The sequence below is a fragment of the Pongo pygmaeus genome, chromosome 10, assembly GCF_028885625.2.
Source record: "Pongo pygmaeus isolate AG05252 chromosome 10, NHGRI_mPonPyg2-v2.0_pri, whole genome shotgun sequence".
NCBI lineage: Eukaryota > Metazoa > Chordata > Mammalia > Primates > Hominidae > Pongo > Pongo pygmaeus.
Window position 1 is genome coordinate 49,211,696 of NC_072383.2, and position 20,994 is coordinate 49,232,689.

The following is a 20,994-nucleotide window of genomic DNA, read 5'->3' on the forward strand; positions in this document are numbered from 1 at the left end:
TTGAGCCTGGGAGGTTGAGGCTGCTGTGAGCTGTGATGGCACCACTGCACTCCAGCCTGGGCAACACAGTGGGAACCCTGTTTCAAAAAAACAAAACCAGGCCAGGCGCGGTGGCTCACGCCTGTAATCCCAGCACTTTGGGAGGCCAAGAGGAGGGGTGGATTACCTGAGGTCAGGAGTTTGAGACCAGCCTGGCTGGAACCCTTTCTGTACTAAAAATACAAAAAATTAGCCGGGCGCGGTGGTGGGTGCCTGTAGTCCCAGCTACTTGGGAGGCTGAGACAGGAGAATCGCTTGAACTGGGAGGCAGAGATTGTAGTGAGCCAAGATCGCGCCACTGCACTCCAGCTTGCCAACAAGAGCAAAAACTTCATCTCAAAAAACAACAACAACAACAACAACAAAAAAACAAAAGGAAGAAACAAGCAAACAAAAAAAACCAAAAATCAAAACCCAAAACCCAAAAACTTTCCCACAAAGAAAACTCCAGGCCCAGAAGATTTCACTAGGCAATTCTACTAAATAGTTAAGGAACATGTAATATGAATTTTACACAAATTCTTCCAGAAAATTGAAGAGAAGGGAATACTTTCTTTTCTATGAGGCCAGCATTACTGTGATACCAGGACTAGACAAAGGCATTAGAGGAGAACTACAGACCAATGCACTTCATAACGTAGATGCGCTAATTCTTAACAAAATGTTAGCAAACCAAAGCCAGCAATATATAAACAAGATAGTATGTGATGATCAATACATTACCCTAGGAATGTGAGTTTAGTTTAACACTTGAAAATTAACCACTATATGTAAGACTAAAAATAAAAAACACATGCAGAAAAAGCATTGACAATATTAAACATCCATTATTGATAAAATCCCTCAGCCAAATAGGAATAGAAGATTCCTTCCTCAACATGACAAAGGGTATTTAGAAAAAAAAGCCTACAGCCATCATCATGTTTAAAGGCCAAAGATTCAAAGTTTTCCCCCAAGATGAGGAACTAAACAAAGATGTCTGCTCTTACCACTTCTATTCAACATTGTATTAGAGGTTCTAGCCAGTGCATAAAGGCAAGGAAAACAACAACGACATCCAGATTGGAAAGGAAGAAGTAAAACTGTGTATTTGCAGATTGTATGTTTATCAGTAGAAAATCTAAAGGACTCGACAAAAAGCTCTACTAAAGGTATTAAATGAATTTAGCAAAGTTTCAAGACATATGATTAATATACAAAAATTAATTATATTTCTATACCATACCAATTAATAATCAAATTGCCATATAAAAATAGCATTCAATAACATCAAAAATATGAAATATTTAGGAATAAATTCCAGAAAGGTGAGCAAGACCCATATCTTGAAAACTATAAAATATTGAAATTAAAAAGGACTAAAATAAAGTGTCCATGGAATGAAAAATTTGATTTTGTTATGATATAAGTTCTTCCCAAGTTGATCTACAGATTCAATGCAATCTTGATCAAAATCTCAGTGGATTTTTGTTGAAATTTGACAAGGTGATTCTAAAATTCATATGGAAATGCAAAGAACCTAGACTAGCAAGATCAATATTGAAAATGAAGGGCAAAGTCAAGGGCTGAAACTACCTGATTTCAAGATTTATTATAAAGGCAGAGTAATCCAGACAGTGTGGTATTAGTGCCAAGACAGACAAATATATCAATGAAACAGAAGGAGAGTTTAGAACTAGATTCTTACATACTTGAGTAAATGATTTTTTGCAAAGATGCAAGGGTAGTCAGTGGAGACAGGATAGTGTTTTCAACAAATAGTATGGGGACAACTATATATCTATGCAACAAAACAGCAAAAGAACTTCAAACTACATTTCATACCACATACAAAAATCAATTCAAAATGGATTATAAACCTAAATGTAAACTCTAGAACTATAAAATTTCTAGAAGGAAACATAGGATAAAATATTTGGGGCCTTGTGTTGGGCAAAAACTTATTAGACATGACACTAAAAGCATGATCCATAGAACAAAAAATAATAAACTGAACTTCATAAAAATTAAGAAGGTCTACTTTTTTTTTTTTAAGAGACAGGTTCTGGCTATGTTGGCCAGGCTTGAGTGCAGCAGCTATTCACAGGCCCAATTATAACACATTACAGCCTCCAACTTCTGGCCTCAGGAAATCTTCTTGCCCGAGCCTCCCGAGTAGCTGGGACTACAAGTGTGCACCAGGACACCTAGCTGAAGAACCTCTGCTTTTGGAAAAACATTGTTAAGAGAGTAAAAAGAATAAAAAGATAAGCCTAAACTGGGAAACAATATTTGCCAATCACATGTCTGACAGAAGATTTGTATCCACAATATATAAACAAATCTTTAATTTTTTAAAAAAAATTTTAGAATCAGAGTCTCCTGTGTTGTCCATGCTGGACTTGAAATCCTAGGTTTAAGCAATTATTCCTTCTCAGTGTCCAGAGTAGCTGGGACACCAGGCATGCATCACTGGGCCCAGCCAGGATATATAAACAACTCGTAAAACTCAACAAGAAAAAAACTCACCAATTTTTAAATAGGCTAAAGACTTGAAGAGACACTTCGCCCGGAGGATTTACAGATGACAAGTCCATGAAAAGATGTTCAACATCTTTAGTCACTAGTGAAATGGACGACAGACCCACAGCGAGATGAAACTACACATCTATTCAAATGGCTAAAATTAAAAATACTGATCACTCCAAATGTTGGTGAGGATGTAGAACAACTGAAATTCATATGCTGCTAGTAGGAATGGAAAGGCACAACCACTTTGGAAGGCAGTTTGGCCCTTTCTTAATATGTTAAATATACACCTAAGACAGGACTCAGTTATTCCATTCCTAGATATTTATACCCATGAGAAACGAAAGCATATATATCCATACAAAGACCTGCACACGAAAGCTCATAACAGCTTTGTTCATAACGGACAAACATTGGAAATAACCTAAATGTCATCAACAGGTGACTGGATAAACACATTGTGGTGTATCCCCATAAAGAATATTACTAAGCAGTAAAAAGGAACTCTTGATAGGCAACGACTGAATAATCTCAAAACGATTATGCCGACTGGAATAAGCCATACAAAAAAGAGAGTTTGTACTGTATGATTCCATTTATTTAAAATTCCGGAAAATGCAAACCAATGTACAGTAATAGAAAGAAGATCAGTGGTTGCCTGGAGAGGGTGTGTGGGGGCGAGCGATGCAGGGAGTGATTACAAAGAAGCACACGGAGAAATTTTTGGAGGTGATGGGTGTGTTCATTACCTTGGTGGTGATGGTTTCATGAGTGTACACATAAGTCAAAATTGTACAATCTAAACACACGCAAATATACCCCAGTAAAGCTAATTTTAAATGTATTGTAGAGGACACATTATGTGATATGCATACCATGTGCCTGGCTGTGTTAGCAATGTGTGAAGTGCATGCTCCCCGTTAGTACAAACAAGAAGTTTATAAGGTTGCTACTGTGATTGTCTCCTTTTACAGACGAGAACACTGAGGTTGGAGAGGTTGTTACACCCTTTTTCCCTCTTGTGATTGGTGGTAGGAAAATATTAAGTAGAGGAGAGGCACAGTAAAGTGCCAAGAGCTCTGGCACTCATTACCTAGATACTCGCGAGGGTGGAGTGAGCGGCTGAAATGCTCATGCCTACTTTACAGATGGACAGACTGAGGATCGGAAAGACTGAGGTGGCCTGGGGGCTGTCAGGGAGGCAGCGCCACCCCGCTCCTGGCAGCAGGTCCCTGTGGGCTGAAACACGAGCCTCCACCTGCCGCTGATTGACTTCTCGTTTTTTCAGTGGGCCCAAGATCCTGTAAATTGAGTTCCCTGAGCTTTTGGATGTCAGAAACTTCCCTGAGCGCGGCACTGTTGCGGGGCAGCAGAAAGGTAAGACTTGGCACTGACGCGGGCCACAGAGCACGCGAGTCACCACGACAGCTTTCGGGTCTCGCCGCCCGGCGCTGGCGAGCAGCCAGCCGGCGTCTCGCGGCGGGTCCCGGCCCTCAGCCCGCGGCCCCTCCCGGCGGCTCGGCGGGGGCGTCGTGGAGGCGGGCCCGGGGACGCTCGCTGGCGCTCCCGCGCGGCGCCCCCTGCCGGCGCCCTGTTCCCTCTTGCCCCTGATCCGCTCCCGGCGGCGCGGGGACGCGAGTCTGAGAGCCTGCGGGCGGGCGGCGCGCTGCAGGCGAGCGGGCGAGCGGGCGCGCCCTGCAGGGGTAGGTGGGCCGCGGGGGCGCGGGCGGGCGGGCGCGAAACGCAGGGGCGGGGGCGGGGGCAGTGGCGGCGGCGCGTGCGGGCCCGGGCCGGCCCGGGCAGGGGGCGCGCGCGGAGGGTCGGCGCGGGGGCGGGGCGGGCGGGGGGCCCGGCGGGAGGGGCGCGCGCGCGGTGGCGCGCGGCGGGCGCGAGTCATCAATTATGCAAGGACCCGGGCGGTGCGGGGGGCGGGCGCGGGGAGCGCTCCAAGATGGCGCCCACCGCAGTCCCGCCCGCCGCAGCCTCGGCGCCTTTGCAGTCCGGCCGCGCCTCCCGGGCCCCGCGTTAGGGCCGCCGCTGCCTCCCTCGCCGCCGCCGCTGCCGTAAGTCGCCCCAGAGCCCCCGCCCTGGCGCTGCTTCCTGCCCTCCGGGTTTCCCTTCTCGCCTCGGGACCCTTGAGCGGGGCTCGCCCATCTCCAGTCAGGGGCTTTGCCGCAGAGTGCGCGGCGGGGCTCGAGGGGATGTGGAGCTGGGGTTCTGCTCTCCTTGTTTTGGACAGGTGTTTGGAACTCTTGCTTCCTTCTACTGTGTGTACCGGGGGTCTCTTAAGAGAACTGAGGACCACCAGTCCCCACCCCGGACACCCTGCTTTCTCCGTCTCGGCTACAGTGAGGGACACGGCCCGTCCTTGGTGCCCCTTCCGCGGTGCAGCCCCCCACCCCTCCCTCAGTGCCGGGCAGAGTTGGGGCCCCTAGCCGGCTTGCACTGGGAAGGGCAGCGCTGTCGGTATCTTCCTACAGCAGCCCCTCAGCCCTCCCCCTCCCCCATGTCTTACTGCATCCTTCTCCCTCAGCCGGCTTCACACTGCTAAAAACTGCAGAAGCCAAAGGCTCCTGGGTTCTTCCCGCAGCCAGCACTCCCGACTCCCTCTGTCCTTTACTCGGATGCGTTCGTCCCCCTCCCAACAGGATGCTCTGGGGTTGTGATGGGGGCTCCCGGGACCTTCCTCGGCAGGGTAGGATTCCTGCATTTGGAAGCACATCACTTTGAGAATATCCCCTTCCCCCATCCCACCCCCACCCCCACCCCTACGCCACCCGATGCAGAGCTTGTTCCTCTTCTCTCCCTCCCCCACCTTACCATCAGCAGCAGCACCCTTGGCTTCTTGTTAGCGTTGGGGTACAGGACTGTTTGCCCAGCTCCGTGGGCTTGGACCCTCCTCTCTAGTTCTCACTTGGTACCTTGGGGCACCGCAAAGCCTCTGCAGTTTCTCCTGAGAGCTCAGCACCATCCCCTCCATTGCCAGCAACAACCACCGGTGGAGACTTGGCTAACTTTCCCGGGGTTAGCCAGGACTGTCAGACCCTTTCAGGGGCCCCAGCTTCGAGTTGGGATGGAATGGGAACCATTTTTCAGCCCGATAAATAGGATTCTTCAAACCATGCATTCCATCCGACTACTCCACCCTATGCCCTCTTCCTCACTTACACTGCAGTTTTTGAAGCATGGGGGAATACATTTTATGTCCGGAGATTCCAAGATTCCGCATCAGCGTTCATAATAAATGGATGTCATCTGTTTGGGGGGAGGGTAGAAGAAACTTTGGGTTGCATCTGGCTAAAGTCAGGGGGAGGGAGAAATAATTAGCATGGAGCAAGCTCTGCCACACAAGGAAAAATGCTTTTCATGCACAGTGGGCACCAGAGAGTCAGGGATGGAAGCAGGAAGTGTGGGTGGGGGCCATGGGGGTAAAGGGGGAGAGTGCTTTTTATAACTGTTTTCTCAAGTTTGAACCTGGAGAGCCTTTAGAGAGAGATAGCAGTGTGTTAGGGCTGGGGGATGTTTTAGCTTTCCAATGGAGATTTCGGGTGTGGTAGGTTTTTCACTGTCTCAAAATCCCTCTGCACTTCTCTTTTCTCCACGTGCATTAGAAGATGTGGCGGGGGGGCGGGGTGGGATGTTGTGCTTTTCTTCTTTTCTCAAAAAAAAATTTTTTTTTTGATTTGTAATGCAAATGGCTGGATAACATTACCACACGGTACCATCCTGGTAGGAATCTTGGGGGAATCAGACTTAAAATGCTGAAAGCTTTATAGCACATTACATGTAACCTGGTTCTTGAAATACTGCAGCATTTTTCTTTGGAGCTCATGACCCATAAGGCCTTCATTTCTCCCTGAAAGAGGATTTGGTTGCTGGTTGGTGGGATGGTGGTTGTGGGTAGTGATCCTTTGGTGTTCAGCACGCATTCCCTGTCCTAGAAATTGAGGTCCTCCCTGGAGAGGGCTGCAAGCATGTTCCGTGTTCTCTGAATATCTGATTCAGGGTATATGTAAATGTGTTGTGTTTCTGAGTAGAGCTGGTGGTGGGTATTGCAAAGCAGTTCATAATGGTGCAGGTCAGTTATTGGTTTCTTGGCTTCAGTTTGAGCAGCTTTGGTTTTCATTTGGGGTTTTGTCAACTTTTATCAAAATCCTTGGAGGATTTTGTTTTAAATTAATAAAGGATAATCAAGTGGAATACAGCATCCTTAAAAACAACTATACGGTTGCTGTTGCTTTCCTTGTAGGACCCTTAAATTTTTCTCCTGGTCCAGCTTTGGGTTGCCTGTGTTTAGGCTTGTACGCAGGTTTCTTGCTGTGGTGCTGAAAGGACAGTTCCCCGACCAGTCCTGCGGCGAAGTGCACACACGCTGGACATGATTGGGTTTTTCTTTGCTTTTTATTATCAGCAGGCTTTCTCGTGGATGTGTATGTACATGCGCAGCTGGGTTTGTACTTGAGGTTGAGGCCTAGTTATCATATTTTATTACTCCCACATAACTCTTCATTTTGGCTGTCCCTCATGGAGACAATGTTTTACAGGCTGCAACAGATCCATATGTAAGCCATAAGTGACATTTTGCTGACTGCATTATTTCAGCACACTTCAGTCATTTCAAATAGCAAGCAACTGTTAATGTTGTTGGTCTCCACAAGAAGTAATCCGATAGCTGGCTAAATTAAACTGGATCAGAAGAGCATCTTCTGTGGGTTGATTTGAATAGTGAACTGGGAAAGGCACTTGACACAGCAGAGGTCAGTATTACTAAAGTAGATTTGTCCAAAAAACTATTTTAAAATCACAAAATAGGAAGGAGGCCATAAAATTCACATGGTACCACCTCCCACCCAATACAGGAATCTCCTTTATGGGAGATCTTTGCTTTGAATACATCCGTTGGTAGGGAACTTACTGCCATATAACGTAGCTCATTCCATTTGGATTCCACTGTGATCAAAGTATTTTAATCTTATTCAAAAGGTAATATACATAAAGTTGAAAGACATATAAATTGGGGCTATATCGGGGTAAATGCCATTCTTGTGCTTGTTTCCAAGAAAAGATTGAGAATCATTTTTCTTAGAGAGCATATAAGAAACTTGCACTCACTTGAAAAGAATGCAAAAATAGAGACATGTCCACCTAAAGCAAGAAAAACATTCTGTGAATGGAAAGAAAAATAATTATCTTTAATGTGCTGGTATTATGTAACAAATTGTTCTAGAAGGCACATGCTTGAATTAATGAATATTCAATTCCTATGGATTATATCTAAGGACACTAAAGCTATACTATATAGAAAGTGTTAAAAATCCAAAGTATATCCAGAGTGAGATCAGTTACCATAATTATAAAAATATATACTTATTGCAGAAAAATTTTAATATATGTAAAAACAGAGGGAAAAAGTCATCCTTAGTTTTACCATCCTTACCATCTTTGCTTCTACCACAAGCAAAACAATTATCTGTGTTTTATTATGTTTTTCCAGTCTTTTTTTTTCCCGTAGAGAGGGAAAGAAGCGCTTGTAAAGTTATCCAGAATGACAGTATTTTAAAACTGAGCCCTTTAAGCTCTTAATTTTATAGTTCACTAGCTAGTCATTTAGGGACTTAAACAGATTGTTGTATTTCAATTTACCTTTTTCTTAATCCTTTAGAAATGTTCCAAAAAAAACTTTAATGTGAAAGAATTCACTCATAGAATTGGACTTACATAAAGTCTCTTTGTTTATATTTAGCACATTAACTGAGGAATGAATAAACCTTTTCTTATTCAATGAATCAACAAATAGTCTCACTCTGCACCTACTATATATAAGGTACTGTACTGAACACTAGTACAATGCCTCTCTAAGCTGGCGAGCACCAGCTTAAAAAATAATACTGTGCTCAAAAACTGTGGCTATTAAGATGTCAAAGGAAACAGAACTTTTACCCTGTAAGTTTATTAATTGCTGAAATGTATGGCAGTCTGTTAGGGCCAGCCCAGTGATTTAACCTAAAAAAGAATAGTTTATGCAATAATAGGAAGTAAATGCAGTCAAAAGACAAAGGAGAAGGTTTCTGGAAAAATTATCCCTTCGTGAAGTTATGGTGACACAGCCAGGACACATATTTAAGTACTATGTTAGAGATTAAGGTGAAATGAAAACCCAAGAAGGTTGCTATAGTTACACCATTGAGAAGAAAATGTCAGAAGCAGTATGGGCTTTGGAATCAGACAAAACTAGATTCAAATCCCGACTCTGCTATGTATTAGCTTTGTGACCTTGGGCAAGTTATTTAATCTATTGGAGCTTCAGTGCTCGTATCTATAAAAGTGGGAATAATAATACCTACGTTGCAGGGTATTTGTGGGGATTAAATGAAATCTCTGTTTCCTTATGGTTTCTGACACATAGTGCTTAATATATATTAGCCCCCTTTCCTCTAGGGCTTTAGCAGCTTAATGTGTATTTATGTATGTATTTGATGTAGTATATATGTACTGTATTGAATTTCAGTAGTCTGAAAAGCAGACGGTTGCTTTATCTTCAGTCTGGCATAGAGGATGGAACCCGTAGGTACCCTAACTTGGATGGACATTGCTAAGAAAAGTTTTACTGTACAATTGCTCTGCTGGCTTCCACCAACACAGTGCAAATGTGGTTACCAAAGTACCTCTTGCCTTGTCCATTCCCAAACTACACTAGAATAGGACTCTTTACCCAAAAGGAATGCTTTGGCACTGTCCAGCTGGGCTGTTTTTAGCTGTAGCCTGGGATCTGAAGGTGAAATGGACTCAAAGGCTGAGGCCTGCCTTTATGCTGACTTGAGCTGGATTTTTACATTGTGGTAAGTGATTATACATATTTGGAGTTGGTTTTGTCTTCAGCACCATTTTAGGTTTCCCCACTGTATAGTCTTTGAACTGCTTTATTTGAATGGGTCTCATAGGTGACCTGCCACCTTTGGTAAATGTTACTCTGTGTTTGTCTATTTATAAAAACTTTCAAAATCCTTCTATCAGTCGATTGAGAAGGAGGTAAAGCAAATATTCTACCCACTTTATAGCTGAAGAAATTGAGTATCGAAGAGCTTAATGAAGGAAGTTGTCCAAGCTAAGGACTATCTAACTGGTGTAGTGGAGACTGGTACCTAGGTTGGTCGACTCATGTTTAATGACTTCTTTCTATTAAATGGTGTTATATTCTGATGTTCATATAACCAAGTAATATGAACAATTTTGGTTTTATTTTAAGATATTATTAACTTAGGTAGCTAAACATATCTTCGTGAGTGGATATAATGAAAGATTCTGGGATAGACAGAGGGAGGGCAAAAGTGCCTTTGGAGGAAAGCATTTTGGAAGCAGGAAGGATGAGGGGAAATTAACAGAAGATGTATCAATAAGTAGAATATGGATGAAAACAGGAGGCACCAAAGTAACACACTTATGTTCCTTCTGCAGCTATCCTAGCTACTTTTAAAAAGGTCATATCTTGGTGTCTGCTTATCTTTCTCCATGTCTCTTGCATGTAAACACATATACTTGGCTATTCATGAAAGGTCTCCCATTGCCAACCTGGGTTGTAACCAGGACTATAGGGAATTATGACCATTGTTACCTGGACTTCTTTGCTTATGCAAGGCTGAAACTGGTGTGAGACTCAGAGAACACAATATGCTGTGGATTGGTGATGGGTATGGGCAGCAAGTTGGGGCCAAAGAAATTCTGGGAGGACTTTGGGCTAGAAGTAGTACAAAGGTTGGAGAGAATGATAGTTAAGATTTTCCTTGGATATATGGAGATGTGTCATACTGAGGAGAATAGAATGAAATAAAAGCCAGAAGCCTGAGGGTCTCAGAGGTGCTTTTAGTTTGGTACTGAAGCTCTCTTGATCCTGGAAGGAGTTGATTGGGGTGGGTTGACTAAAATAGGCGATGGAGAGATTTGGATCACTTTATATTCACTATTGATGGTAGGCATCCTGTATTCACTGGGCGTGTCCCAGGATCTGGAAGTGGAAAGCACTGAATTCCCTCAAAAGGCACATTCACAGGCTCCTTTCATATTCAGCTGATTAGTGTAGTTTTTTGTGCTATAAATTTTTTTGGGTTCCTAGGGAGTAAGAATGCTAGAGAAATAGTGGATGCTTACTTATCCAGGGATGGATCATCAAGCTTGTGAATTATACAGTTATTTATTTTTCTCCTTTTTACTCCATTATGAGCACTTAACTGATCGTTAGCATTTCTACCAGCGTGAACTTGGGAAGGGAGAAAAAGTCAAAATGTTACTTTTACTTTTTAGATAATGATTGATAAAGGAAGAGATGGCAACTACTTTGTCAATGAAAAACACCTCATATTTAATCTATTCTTCTCTCCTTATTTTAATAGTATAGACAGTCGAAGGCTGAGCCTCTACAAGTTTAATGTCCACTGCAAGCTGGTATAAATAGCATTTTTCTTTCATTTTAGTGAGCAACAACCCTGTAAACAAGTAGGGCTTAATTTATTATATATTTAGCTCCTTGTTTCAGGATTAATTCCTCAATTAAGGATAATGCAACAGGCTTTTGTGTTACATTCACTACTGTCTTTTTGTCTTAGCAGGAAGCTGAATGCTTTTAAATGAAAAAAATTGATGCATTATTAAATTGCAGAAAAAAAATCAAGCAGGTTGCAAATTAGACTGATAGGGCATTCTCTGAGGTCAGAATACCCAGAAATCACATTTGCTACAGATTTCTCAATTGGATTTCCTAAGATTTGGTGAATACTCTAAAGAGGCATAATGCCTTGTTTGTAGGAAAGATGTCTTGAAGATAATTAGTCATTTTTTAAGATGAGTATTGTGATAGGGAGGGAAGAAATTGTTTGGAGTGTGACGAATCATCATAGGGAGAAAGCAAAAGAAGGTGAATGACAGAGTGAAAATGGGCAAGGGGATTTGGATGTGAACGTGGGGAACTGCTCATATTTTAAGAGTAGGTATTCACTCCCCTCCAGCAATTCCTTTGGGTACACCTCCGTATTACTGAACCAGATCCTCATCTGCTGGACAGGGCACAGAACCTTGGGAAAGTGGTTTTTGTTGTTGTTTAGTTTTATTTTCTTAGCTCTGCTAGAACTTTGCTGCAAATTGCTTTCTTTATCTGATCTCTGCATTGAGAAAACTGGAGAATATTTTCTTGCTTTATGGAAAAAAATGTAGTAATATTCTTAAATGTTTCTTTCATTTCCTCTTGATTTTTAGTCATTTAATACAAAAAACATTTTCTCAGAATGCTCTGTTGACAGTTTGTCTTCCATTCTGTCTTGAAATGTTTGTCTGAATATTTAACAGAGGCACAGAACTCAAAAATCAAAAAGTTCAAAGTTAAGTCTTCTTTTACTGTCTCCCAGTCATGCAGTATGCACTCCATAATAGCAATTACTGTTACTAATTTCTCTTGTAATGCTTCCTGCATACATACATGCACATATACATATTGTCTCCCCCTGCTCCTCACACAGTTACTTCCATTGTCTTTTAAGGAAGACTTAAAATAATTTGGGGATTTGGACTCTCATTCTAGATCATCTTAGATCAATTAACTACCCCTTTTCCTTAAGAAATACATAATCCCTCTGTTTTATTTTTCTTAGTAAAATTTATATTCTAATTTCTTGGCTTATTTAATGTACAAGTTAGTTAGGGCTGAAGCAGCCTTTCCTACTAACCTACATTGCTTTTAGGGTTTTCCTTATAGAATTACCTGTTAAAAATAAAAGTGCAGGGGGAGACATAGCCTTGAGAACTATTGGTTCATTGCTGTCTATGAGTGAACTCTAAATCACTTGATTGACCACATCAGTCAACAAATATTTAGTGAGTAGCAACTGTGGGATATATAAAAGATAGACCTTATGTTCTAGGAGCTTATTTATTTTGTGAAATAAGTCATAAACACAAAATGTTAAATAAGAAAAGATTTTCATAATGGTTGATGATTAAAAAGTTGGAAAGGATTTATTGCTAAATAAATGGTATAGTTAATAAATTGATTTTTTAGGAAAGAGAGAGCATTTCAAGCTGGTATGATTAGAGACAGGTTGATGGAAGAAGCATGATTTGAGCTGGGCTTTACAGAATGGTTGGGTAGAACAGTGTAAGCCAAAGTGAGAAGGCAAGAATGTGCAAAGTGTTTTGGGGGAGCAGTGAGAATCTCCTTGTGGCAGATAAGCCTGCAAAGATAGGATAGAGTTAGCCAAATATTAAGGACTTTTTGAAGTTTCATTCATGACATGGAGAATGTAGAATTTAGAAAGTATAGAATGACAGATGATCAAAGCTATACTGTAGTGTTTTAGGAATATTGGGCAGCAGTGTCTAATTGGATGGAATAGAGCAAAGAATGGACATCTACTTAGTTGGCTCTTTGATTTGTCCCAGCTGTGTAGTGATGAAGGGTTGGAGTGGTGTAGTGGTGATAAGGATGGGAAGGAAGGAAAGTAAATATAACTTTGTATATGTGTGTTACATGAATGTGTGTGTTTAACATTTTTCTAATGTTAGAAATAGTTTATAGGAAGACAGTAGAACTCAGTGAATGACTTTACATGGGAGAAAAGGGAGAGGGAATAAAGATTATTTTACTGTTTTAAAGATTAGAGATAGAGAGTCTCCTATTTTGAAAATCTGGGGAAGTATGTTCTGTAATACATGGTAGTCTGGTCCATAGCATTTTAGTAAACAAGCTCTCTTTATTTCTAATTTTCTAATTGTTTCTCTGCAGAGGGTTTTCTTGAGCTTTTAATGTTATTTCTTGTAGGAAAACCTGAATCTTCTGAACTTTATTATCTAAGCTCTCACTGATAAAGATTATTTAATCTTTGCCTGTGGGTCTCTACCCTTGTTTTGGAGTTGTACGTTCTGTCCATTCATGGACACTTGTCGTTTTCTCTGGCATTCTCAACTCACCTTCAGTTTGGAGGATAAAGGAACAAGAATTCTATACCTTTTTATAAACTTGGTAAATGACTCTTTTGTCCTTACCGAAACTCAGTATGTTTCATTTTTTGATCGTTTGTTTATATTCCATGTGCTTCATGACAGCCATACTATTTGAAATTGCAGGCTGAGTTAAAGGTAGTAACTGAAAGGATTCTAGTAGGTGAAAGCAGAGGGAAAGAAAAGGCCTTATCAGCCAGTGATGTTGCTTTCTGTTTCAGGTACTGAATCTTAGGCTGTGGATGAAAAATGTCAGACTTGACTTGCATGATCTTCTTGGTATAGCTGGGGTACAAGACGGTGGCCAGAGGGCCCTAACATACAACTTGAGTATACAGTGGTAACTTAGAGCAAAGGCAAACTCAGGGAGCTTGGGTTCTGCTACTGCCCTTTCTCGTCAGAAATGATCATTGAATAAGAAAAAATAAAGGGTTACTGGATTATCAGAACATGGACATCAAAATAATAGAATACACCAAGAGAAAAAAAATCAGAAATTTAATGCAATTTTAAAATCTCATTTAATTTGTTAAAATTATTTTTCTTCTCACCACGAAAGTTACTGAGTTCTTGCAAATTCCATTACATTTACCACAGTTTGCACTCAGACATTTGGCAGAAGTCCCCATGGTTTGCTGTGGAACCAGTAGAGCAGGCACAGTTCATGTACAAGATGTTAATAAATTTAGCACTCTATTTAGGGTATTACCCAAATTACCCTTACAGTAATTCTATTAGGAGATTCTCTGTGCAATCCCATTATAAGTGCATACCTTTCTCCTAGTTTGAATGCTCAAAGTAACAGTAATTAAGAACTGTTATACAATAGTCTCTTGGAAAGGCATTCTTAAGGTAGCCTGGGATGAGGAAAGTCCACAAACACCACTTAACTGAATGATGACAATCTGTTTTATTAATCTGGATGTTCTCATGCAAGTAATATTTTAGTAGATCTATAGATTTTTCTTATTTCTTAACCATCTTTTTGTTTGTAGTATTTCTTCTTCCTTGTCTGTAGAAATGCAGGAGAGGGTTGTATAAAACCCAAGAAAGGTTTTACTAAGTGCACAGACTGAATGATTGAGTAGTGTAGTAGGGAAACAAAGTACAGTGGTCATATGAGTGTTTCACTTACCTAACAAGGCCTTTTTTTTTTTTTTTTCTGACTCATGCGGGAAACTTCACCCATAAGTGCCCAAGGGATAAGACTTATTTTGGGATCTTAAGGTAGACTTCTGGCATTAGAAATTGCTCAAAAGCTTTATAGGTCAAAGAAAATAAATTCATCTTTGTGTTATGAGTGGATATCAAAGATTTGCTATTAATTAGATATGAGTGTTTTCCATTTTAATTTTAATTAGATTAAAATTAAAGTCTGACCCTTGGGGGCTGATGTGCTTTGTTCCTAGCCAGTTGCCTTGTCTTTCACCTCGCACTTCTCCACAGGCTGCCTTGCTGGTTCCAGTGGTGAGGCTCAGCAGTCAAATGGGGATGTCACTTACATGCCCCACTTGGGCTCTACCCTGGAGCCCTACCTTTGCCAAGGGTGGTGCTCAGAGAAAGGTTTTTTTTTTTTTTTTAAAGAGCAATGCGGGCTTTAATACTCAATGCAATCTGTTGCAAAATCTCAAGGAAAAAAAAAAACTCATTCCCAGAGAGGAAGGAGTGTGTATGGTTTTTTTCTAACCAGGATTCTAGAACCATTAGCTCCTTATAGGCATTGCTTCTGTTTATATGGATGTTGAGTTGTCAGGCCTTTCCGGTTTTTTTGTTTTTTCCTTCCACGGTTTAATCCTAGAACCTAGAAAGAACTCTTATTTGTGGGAATTGAATGCTGACTTTGGTAGTATTAAGAAAAATCCAGTGTGGATCTGTAGAGTTCAGAGTATTGGTGTTCAACACAGGAATGATAAATGTTTGAGATTATGGATGTGCTAATTACCCTGATCTGATCACTATATATTAATTGAAACATCACTATGTACCCCATAAATATGTGTAGTTATTATGTGTCAATTAAAAATAAAGTGAAGGTAAAAATTTGAGAAAGTTTGTAACACAAAAGGCCAAACATTGTATGATTCCACTTACGTGAGTTACCTAGAATAGTCAAATTCACAGACAGAAAGTAGAATAGTGGCTATCAAGGGTTGTGAGAAACGGGTAATGGAGAGCTACTGGTTAAGGAGTACAGAGTTTCAGTTTGAGAAAATGAGATTGTTCTGGAGATTTGTAGTGATGATGGTTGTACCACAATGCGTGTACTTAATGTTACATACTTGTATACTTAAAAAATGGTTAAGATGGTAAATTTTATGTATATTTTACCACAATCAATCAATCAATATAAAACAAAAAATAGAGTATGGATGCTAGTCCAGATTTTGGACAAGAGGGTATGTGGTGTTTTTATGGCCAAAATATAGGGACCAGAAACCCTGCATTCTAGTGTGACTTTGGGCCAATACACAGTGCCCCTGGGACAAGCAGGGTACTCTTTCCTAGTTGGAAACCTATGCCTATTAGAGTACTACAGCCAAATAAACCACTACTTCCTTCACAAGAATAAGCTCAATAAAACTAATATTTGAAAAGATTTTGAAGTTCTAGCTCATGAATGGCAAATATTATTTTCCTTTTTTTCTTCTTAATCTACCCAAGATAGCATTTCATTTTTCCCTTTTAACATTTTAAACAGCTTTTGTTTTATTTTTTCTTATTTTTAAAATTTTACAGACAGTAAAATTGAAACAAATCTTGGTGTACAGCTCTGAATTTTTACACATGTATAGGTTCATGTAACCATGCCACAATCAGGATACAGAACAGTTCCATTACCCCAAAATACTCCCTCCTGCTGTTCCTTTGCAGTCAAACTTTCCCTAATCCCCAGCCCCTGGAAACCTAAGTGGTTCTCCATTCCTGTGGTGTTACCTTTTCCAGAATGTCATAAAAGTAGAATCATACTACACTATATAACCCTTTGAGACTGACATCTTTTGCTGAGCATAATACCTTGGAGATTTAACCAAGTTGTTGTATTTTTCAATTATTCTTTTTTATTGCTGAGTAGTATTGTATGTAACTGTTCCAATGCATATAACATTGTATATAACAGTTTGTCAACCTGTTCATCTGTTGAAGAACATTTGGAAAATGTCCAGTTTCTGGTGATTATGAATAGTACTTCTGCAAACATTCATGTGCAGGTTTTTGTGTGACCCTACCTTTATATTTCTCAAAGCTGATCCCTAAGAGTAGGATTGCTGGGTAATATAGTAAGTGTATGTTTACCTTTATAAGAAACTACCAACTGTTTTTCAGAGTGGTTGTACCATTTTGCATTCCCAACAGCAGTGTGTGAGAGTTCAGCAGCATATGCGAGTTCAGGTGCTCTGTATCCTCATTGGCACTTGGAATTGTCAGGTTTAAATTTTTTTTTTATCTTAGCCGTTCTAATAGGTGTGTAGTGGTATCTCATTGTGGTTTCAGTTTGCATTTCTGTAATGGCTAATGATGTCTAACATCTTTTCATGTGCTCTCTATGTATCTTTGTGAAGTGTTTGTTGAAATCTTTTGCCCATTAAAAAAAATTGGATTGTTTGTATTCTTACTATGAGTTTTGAGATTTTTGTTTTTAAAAATGTTGTTTTCGAGATATAAATCTTTTATCAGATAACTTACATGGGCATGTTTTCTCCCACTATTTAGCTTTGCTTTTCTTAATAGTGTTTTTATAGAGCTAAAGTTTTAAATTTTGATTTAGTCCAATTTGTCAGTTTTTTTCATTTATGGATCATGTTTTTGATGTCATATATAAGAACTCTTTGTCAAATTCAAGATGTTCTTGGTTTTCTGTTAAAAATTTTGTGTAGTTTTACATTTTACCTTTAGATCTGTGATCCATTCAAGTAAATCTGTGTATTAGATATGAGATTTAGGCCTAGGTTTATTTTTATTTTTTTGCTAATAGATATGCAGTTAACTGTTTGAGCACCATGTTGTTCCGAAGACTATCTTCCTCCTGAATTGATTTTGCACTTTTGTCAAAAGTCAATTGCCTGTATTTATGTGGGTTTATTTCTGGGCTCTCTCTTCTGTTCCATCAATCTGTGTGTGTGTCTGCCCCTTCTTCAATACCACACGGTCTCTTTTTTTTTCCCAGGTTTTTTTTGTTTTTTGTTTTTTTAATGGGTTTTTGTTTTGTTTTGTTTTCTTTTGAGACGGAGTTTTGCTCTTGTTGCCCAGGCTGGAGTGCGTGGCACGATCTCAGCTCACTGCAACCTCCGCCTCCCAGGTTCAAACAGTTCTCCTGCCTCAGCCTCATAAGTAGCTGGGATTACAGGCATGCGCCACTACACCTGGCTAATTTTGTATTTTTCTTTTTTAGTAGAGATGGGGTTTCTCCATGTTGGTCAGGCTGGTCTCAAACTCCCGACCTCAGGTGATCCGCTGCCTTGGCCTCCCAAAGTGCTGGGATTACAGGCATGAGCCACTGCACCAGGCTCCAGGTTTTTTGTTTTGTTTTGTTTTTTTTTTAGCTTTTATTTTAGGTTTGGGGGTACATGTGCGGGTTTGTCGTATAGATAAATTACGTATCACCGGTGTTTAGCATACAGATTATTTTGTCACCCAGGTTATAAGTATAGTACCTGATGGGTACTCACCCTCCTCCTAACTTCCACCCTCAAGTAGGTCCAGGTGTCTGTTGTTCCCCTCTTCGTTTCCATATGTAGTCAGAGTTTTAAATACGAGTTTTTCATGTTCCTAATTTAGCTATTCTATTGTCATAGCTTTCTTTTTTTCCCCGTAAGTTATTGGGGTACAAGTGGTATTTGGTTACAACAGTAAGTTCTTTAGTGGTGATATGTGAGATTTTGGTGTACCCATCACCTGAGCAGTACACAGTGCACCATATTTGTAGTCTTTTATCCCCCGCCTTCTTCCCCAAAGTCCACTGTATCATTCTTAGGCCTTTTCATCCTCATAGCTTAGCTCCCACATATCAGTGAGAACACATGATGTTTGGTTTTCCATTCCTGAGTTACTTCACTTAGAATAATAGTCTCCAGTCTCATCTAGGTCATTGCAAATGCTGTTAATTCATTCCTTTTTGTGGCTGAGTAGTATTCCATCATATATATACCACAGTTTCTTTATCCATTTGTTGATTGATGGGCATTTGGGTTAGTTCCACAATTTTGCAGTTGTGAATTGTGCTGCTATAAACATGTGTGTGCAAGTATCTTTTTCATGTAATGACTTCTTTTCCTCTGGGTAGATACCCAGTAGTGGGATTGCTGGACCAAATGGTAGTTCTGCTTTTAGTTTTTTAAGGAATCTCCACACTGTTTTCCATAGCGGCTGTACTAGTTTACATTCCCACCAGCAATGTAGAAGTGTTCCCTGTTCACTGCATCCACACTAACATCTACTGTTTTTTGATTTTTTGATTATGGCCATTCTTTCAGGAGTAAGGTGGTATCGCATGGTGGTTTTGGTTCTCATTTCCCTGATCATTAGTGATGTTGAGCATTTTTTCATGTATTTGTTGGCCATTTGTATATCTTCTTCTGAGAATTGTCTATTCATGTCCTTAGCCCACTTTTTGATGGGATTGTTTGTTTTTTTTCTTACTGATTTGTTTTAGTTCATTGTAGATTCTGGTTATTAGTCCTTTTTCAGATATATAGATTGTCAAGATTTTCTCCTCTGTGGGTTGTCTGTTTACTCTGCTGACTTCCTTGTGCTGTGCAAAAGCTCTTTAGTTTAATTAAGTCCCAACTGTTATCTTTGTTTTTATTGCATTTGCTTTTGAGTTCTTGGCCATGAAATCCTTGCCTAAGCCAATGTCTAGAAGGGTTTTTCATTGTTATCTTCTAGAATTTTTATAGTTTCAGGTTTTAGATTTAAGTCTTTAATCCATCTTGAGTTGATTTTTGTATAAGGTGAGAGATGAGGATCCAATTTCATTCTCCTACATGTGGCTGGCCAATTATCCCAGCACCATTTGTTGAAAAGGGTGTCCATTCCCCACTTTACGTTTTTGTTTCCTTTGTCGAAGGTCAGTTGGCTGTAAGTATTTGAGTCTACTTCTGAGTTCTCTATTCTGTTCCATTGGTCTATGTGCCTATTTTTATACCAGTACCACACTGTTTTGATGACTATGGCCTTATAGTATAGTTTGAAATCAGGTAGTATGATGCCTCTAGATTTGTTCTTTTTGCTTAGTCTTGCTTTGGCTATGTGGGCTCTTTTTTGGTTCCATATGAATTTTAGAATTGTTTTTTCTAATTCCGAGAAGAGTGATGGTGGCATTTTGATGGGGATTGCATTGCATTTGTAGATTGCTTTTGGCTGTGTGGTCATTTTCACGATATTGATTTTACCCATCCATGAGCATGGGATGTGTTTCCATTTATTTGTGTCGTCTATGATTTCTTTCAGCAGTTTTGTAGTTTTCTTTGTAGAGGTCTTTTGACTCCTTGGTTAGGTATATTCCTAGGTATTTTATTTTATTTTATTTTGTGGCTATTGTAAAAGGGGTTGAGTTTTTATATTTATTTATTTATGTATTTATTTTTTTTTTTTTTGAGACAGAGTCTTGCTCTGTCTGCCAGGCTGGAGTTCAGTGGCATGATCTCAGCTCACTGCAACCTCTGCCTCCCAGGCTCAAGCAGTTCTCCTGCCTCAGCCTCCCAAGTAGCTGGGATTACAGGGGTATGCCACCACACCTGGCTATTTTTGTATTTTCCGTAGAGACGGGGTTTCACCATGTTGGCCAGGCTGGTCTTGAACTCCTGACCTCAGGTAATCCACCCGCCTTGGCCTCCCAAAGTTCTGGGATTACAGGCATGAGCCACTGTGCCTGGCCGGGGTTGAGTTCTTGATTTGATTCTCTGCTTGGTTGCTGTTGGTGTATAGAAGAGTTACTGATTTGCATACATTAATCTTGTATCTGGAAACGTTGTTGAATCCTTTTATCAGTTCTTGGAGCTTTCTGGAGGAGTCTTTAGGGTTTTCAAGGTAAATGATCATATTGTCAGCAAATAGTGACAGTTTCACTTCCTCTTTACTGATTTGGATGTCCTTTATTTCTTTCTCTTGTCTGATTACTCTGGCTAGGACTTCCAGTACTGTGTTGAAGACGAGTGGTGAGAGTAGGCATCCTTGTCTTCTTGTTCCAGTTCTCAGAGGGAATGCTTTCAATTTTTCCCCATTCAGTATTGTGTTGGCTGTTGGTTTGACATAGATGGCTTTTATTACATTGAGGTATGTCCCTTGTATGCCGATTTTGCTGAGAGGGATCATAAAGCGATGCTGCATTTTGTCGAATGCTTTTTCTGCATCTATTGAGATGATCATGTGATTTTTGTTTTTAATTCTGTTTATGTACTGTATCACATTTATTGACTTCCATATATTAAGCCATCCCTGCATCCCTGATATGAAACCCACTTGATC

General features: G+C 40.3%; 1 protein-coding gene across 1 annotated transcript in view; it reads left to right on the forward strand.

The window, feature by feature from the left end:
* Positions 1–4,152: 4,152 nt before the first annotated feature.
* SCN8A (sodium voltage-gated channel alpha subunit 8) overlaps positions 4,153–20,994 on the forward strand; it is a 217,714-nt gene continuing 200,872 nt past the window's right edge. The window contains exon 1 of the mRNA XM_054444133.2: positions 4,153–4,250. The gene's annotated coding sequence lies outside the window, so the exon portion shown is untranslated. The remainder of the gene's footprint in view (positions 4,251–20,994) is intronic.